The sequence below is a fragment of the Epinephelus moara genome, chromosome 8, assembly GCF_006386435.1.
Source record: "Epinephelus moara isolate mb chromosome 8, YSFRI_EMoa_1.0, whole genome shotgun sequence".
NCBI classification, from domain to species: Eukaryota; Metazoa; Chordata; class Actinopteri; order Perciformes; family Serranidae; genus Epinephelus; species Epinephelus moara.
Window position 1 is genome coordinate 42604165 of NC_065513.1, and position 5471 is coordinate 42609635.

The 5471-nt window shown below is 42.6% G+C and overlaps 1 protein-coding gene across 1 annotated transcript in view; it reads right to left on the minus strand.

The window, feature by feature from the left end:
• adamtsl2 (ADAMTS-like 2) overlaps positions 1 to 4782 on the minus strand; it is a 48128-nt gene extending 43346 nt beyond the window's left edge. Inside the window, exon 1 of the mRNA XM_050050205.1 lies at positions 4515 to 4782. The gene's annotated coding sequence lies outside the window, so the exon portion shown is untranslated. The remainder of the gene's footprint in view (positions 1 to 4514) is intronic.
• Between the last annotated feature and the right edge of the window lie 689 nt (positions 4783 to 5471).

A 5471-nucleotide genomic window follows, 5' to 3' on the forward strand; every position in this document is an offset into this window, starting at 1 on the left:
ACAATAAACAGGTCAGTTTCTCATACTAACTGTTGTGGATCATTCTAACTAACCCGATTAAGTAGTTCTTCTTGTTAGAGTAATATCACTTGATCAAACCTTTTCTAACATGACTGACAACAAAATAAGTGAATATGTATAATACGTGCTTAGATCGGTACCGGCCAAAACTCAAGGCTGTAATATCGGTATTGGATCAGAAGTGGAAAAAGCTGGATCGGGACATCCCTAGTTTGTTCATAAATGGACTAAAGGAGCCACTCGTGTCTCACAGGTGGTGAGTAAAGCACAGCAACGTAAAGAAGATCAAATTTCTGTAGAGATGGGAGTCGAGCAGCACACGTGTTTGATTACTAGAAAGTTTATGTGTTTTTTGGGGTGACGAGAGAAGACGTGACAGAGTTAGTCTCTCAAGAAAACTCAAACCGTACCAGTAAGGCAACGTTTTGGTCTTGTTGCCTGCTTTGAAAGCGCCCCAGTGGACGAGGAACGGCTGATTCATAAAGTTATAATGAGGAATTATCTTTATGAAAGCTACTTATTTCACTACAAAAACCCAAATAAGGTGGCAGATGGCTGGAGGGAGATTAAAAGGGAGCTGAAAATTTCTGACAAATGACCATCGCTACAACAGCCTACTTGCTGCTGTCAATACTATATTCATTTCCAGTAAATAACACAATATAAAATATGTGTTTGTTTAAAAGGTACCGTTTAATTGTAGGAAGACAGCAGGAAGACTACTTTCCCGTCTTTTCAGTGGTTATGTCTCCAGTCTGATCTTGTGAACACGGCTGATAGCTACGTAGTTTGTTTACATGATGTAAGGGATGGGAATATTTGGGATGTAATGTGGGAAGACAGCACTGATGTTATGCAATGCATTGCCAAACTTGGACGCTCGTTTGCTGTAGGGACATGATGTCAGAGCAGCTGCTGAGTTAACTGGGACACCTCGTAACACCTGGTAAAATTCAGTATACCGGTCCTGTCTGTTGTTTGGCTCAATATCAAACCAGTCTGAAAATTTTCACATTGGCCCAAGCCTTGTAGAAACTTTAAAGGCCACATTTTAAGACTAAAAAGGATGAGTACTTTCAAACTAAAAAACACAGAGGTTGTTGTGAGTGCCTCAGGGTAACATCTGATTTGACTCTTATCAAACATTTTGACATGGCAGCCGGTACTGCATGCGCATTCCTTTTACAACAACAAACTAAAATTGAAGTTCAGTCAGATCTCCAGTTACAGTAATTCTTCCAGTTGTGAAGGGGTTCCAGGATTCATTCGTCACATGGCAGCCGTGGCGGCAGCAAGTTTGCAGCCACTTTTAGAACTGAGACATGGGACTGAAGATTATGCCGATCATAACTACATTAAATGACCTATCTGAGATACAACCCTACGAAGTTTTTGACTCTAATACAATGCATGCTGGAAAGTATGGCAGTATTTCTGAACATTCACAAGCCTCAACAGGATTATAACTTCTAAAATGACTCTGATCTTGAAGTTGACCTGACATGAAACTGCCATCTAGTTTACTAATAGCTGTTATTTCACTTGCATTTAAATGTCCATCAGATGTTTATCACTGCGGGTGGATAATGTAGTATAATCAGTATAATGCAAATGCCTCACCACCACCACGGCCCTCAAAGTAACCATTAAGGTGAATAAGCACATCTCTAGAGGACCGCTGCATTAGACTGCAGTGGTTCTAGCGAAGTGTACCTAATAATCTGGCAACTGACTGTAGTTCTTTAAATGCTGTTAAAACACATCAGTGTTTTTAACCAGATTTAATCCAGTTTTCCACTTTGACTTCTTGACGTTCTATGAATCACGAAATTGGTGCTTTTTAGGTATTTAAATGAGTTAGTGATAAAACGTTAGAGTGACGTCCTCAGTTGAGGGAAATGAGCTTAATATTTGATACCTGAGCCTCAACCACAATCTCATCATCTGAAGTGACTCCTAACTTTAACACTGACCCCAAATATGCCCGATGTTAACACCAGGAGTCCTTCCTTGATATTTTTTACACTATTAAAAAAAATTAAAAACATACTTCACCAGCCAAATGACCATGCATCTTTTAATTATGCACCTCGTTACAGGGAATTCATGAAGAAAACTTTTTCTTGCATGCTTCCATCGAAAAAAGAAAATTCTTGATGAATATAAGTCATACGGGTCCATGTTTAACAACAGCAAAACTATCTCAAAAGAACAGTTTACACAACTCGTGCAGTACAATCCAAGTCTTATTTATCAAGTCCAATGCTCAGTACTTCCCAAACCTGCATTTTTCCTAAAGCTTTGGTATTTAAAACTGAACTGAAAGGAAAACTTACCTATGCTCTCTTCAGAGCAAGACTCCGCTGACAAAAATAGTCACTGAACTCTGGAGCTGTTGGTCGACTGCTACCGTGCTTGGGAGGTACTGGATAAATGGGACTTGAATTATACTGCACGAGTAATGTAAAAGGATGTTTAGATATAGTTTTGCTGTCGTTAAATGCACTCCTGGTTACTTTAATTCATCAGAAATGTTCGCTTATTTTGGATTCTCCATTCACTGTGGAGTAGGGTTGTCCCGAATTCCATTTTAAGGGCTTCAGAGCTATGGTGATAATTACCCGCAAGTATCCACAGCTCTGACGGGACGCTACAGGAGGCTGTCGTGGGGTGGGGGTTCTGGGTAACAGTAATGAATCATATTCATATATGCTTATCAACCAACTGCACATGAGCTAACTTTAGTAAGACAAAGTGCTACTGTATGGTTGTGTAAGACAGAGTGATAGAGAGAAGGAAAGGAAGGTGGAAGGTGGACTATTGCAAGTATTATTATTTATAACTCAGAATACCATGTGTCAGGCCTCATCACTACATACAACGTAAGTGATTAACCTCGGGTTCCAGCAAATTTTCATGGACAAATTTTCAAAACTTTTCTATGACTTTTCAAGGACCCATACAAACAAATGTCTTTACCCATTTGTCTGGCATTTTTTAAACTTGATTTTCATAATCGTTTTTCCTGTTAGGGCTCGTGAGGCAGCTGGAGGCAGGGTTCACCCTGGACAGGTCACCAGACTATCACAGGGCTGACACATAGAGACAGACAACCATTCACACTCACATTCACACCTACGGACAATTTAGAGTCACCAATTAACCTGCATGTCTTTGGACTGTGGGAGGAAGCTGGAGCACCTGGAGGAAACCCACGCTGACACAGGGAGAACATGCAGACTCCAGTGGGGTTGGAACCCCCCACCCCAGGTTCAAACCAGGAACCCTCTTGCTGTGAGGCGACAATGCTGACCATTGCACCATGTGCCGCCAGAGTCAAACTTTCCAAGCATAATTTTAGTTAGCTGTCATACACGAAGGGAGATAGAGAACACAGGGAGAAAATGACAGTAAACAAAATGTCACACACTGGCGCATATTAGAGCTACGTTACGTCGACAGCCAAAGAAAATTACTTTGCAGATACGTTACATTACATGGAAGGTTATCTGTGGAGGATTGCCGTAACAATTACATTGCACACAACAAAATTCCATGACTTTTCCAAAATTTTTACCCTGTTAACTACAGTTGTGGATACCCATTTGCAATTTGTCTCAACCTTTCCTTTTTCTTGTTGAACTGCAGCTTTAATGCTTGAAGCGGGGGTCCCTGACTGCACTGAGAACCCCGGCGTCATTTTTGTCTGACATGTGCCACCTCCTGTCAATTTCCTCCGCCATTTTAGTGGTGAAAAAACTTCTGGTTCAGATCTACTACGGAGGTGTGCAAGAAAAATTACATTTGCTGCATGAACACAGGGTGAGCAAAGGTGGTGGGTGAGGTATACCTTTAAGAGAAAGTTTAGTAAGTTATGAAAGTGAAACTCGACAGGCAAGAAGTGGAGAGATTTCTTCCTGTAATTCTCTGCAACAGTCTCGAGCCACAAAAACCAGAATCCACAGTTTGACAAGTAGCACTGGCACGCACGTTCGCCTCTACCTCACCAGTTACATACACCAACACACACACACACACACACACACACACACACATACTCCCTTACACACACACATTTCCCAACAGCTGACAAGTTTCCAGACAGACTCTGGCCTCTCCAGGCACACACACATATACACATGCATGCCTGCACGAAAACACACACACACACACACACTCCTGAAAGAGAGTCAGCATTATTTTGTGGATTTGTTTTGGTCTGGTGCAAAACACAAGTCTCATTGGCTCTGGTGCACCTCGTAAATACACACACACACACACACACACACACACACAGCAGATGCAAACCACACCAGCACATGCAGACATGCCAACAGCCAACACACACACATCATAAACACACACTAGAACATGTGCACACACTGAATTACAAAGTACACTATGAAGCACACACAAACTCTAACACAGTACACACACACACACACAAACACACACACTCACACAGAGGAGGTTTCAAATATTTACCCACTCACCTCGCCTGCAGCAGTCCAAGGGCGTCTCGGTCTGTGTTTAGGATGCCGCTCAGTGTGTGTGTGTATGTGTGTGTGTGAGTGTGTGTGTGTGAGTGTGTGTATGTGTGTGTGTTAGCGTGCCAGCGACAGCGGTGGTGTGTTGTGGTGTGTTGGTGAGCGCTGCTGTCGCTGTGGAGTGAAGAAGGAGAGACAGACAGAGGGAGGAAGAAAGAGGGGAAGGGAGGGAGGGAGGTAAGGTGTGCTCTCCCTGCATCCCTCTTCCTCCTCCTCCTCCTCCTCCTCCTCCTCCCTGGTCAGCAGGAGCAGCAGAGTGGCAGCAGAGGGAGAAGGGGGGAGGATCAGAGGAGATAGAAAAAAAAAAAAAAAACTAAACAGGAGCAACCCTGGCTGGCTGCTCTGCCTTCATTCCCTCTGACTGTTTGTTTCTCTACATCAGTTTTGGGCATCTCCAGTTTACTAAAGCTCACATGGAATAAAAAATCTACACAAATAAAAACTTCACATAATTATATTACATCCACATAACTTTACGCCTTCCTACTGTCTTCCTCCGTCTTTCCTCATGAATCTGTTGTTGGGGTGAAGAGAGTCACTCTGAGAGACAGACAAATGAATGGACAAAGACATGGACAGATTGGAGACAGAGAAGAACTCTCTATTTCCCACAGTGCTCTCCTCCCTGGTGTCCTCTGCCTCCACACTGAGCTGAAACATCAGCGTCCGGGGAAACTCTCTGATTGTTTTTTTCCCCAGGTTCCACTCATAAGCTAATAAAGTAAGAAACAAACCACGAAGTAACAGCAATGAATAAAACAGACAAAGAAAAGAAACCATTGAACTGCCTGCTTACTTACTGATGGTAGAAGCACATGTATCAAGGAAGAATGACCAAATCAACAAATTCTGATAACAAAATCAGGCACTTGCTGCGCCTTTCTATTGTTGCCAGGCAACCAC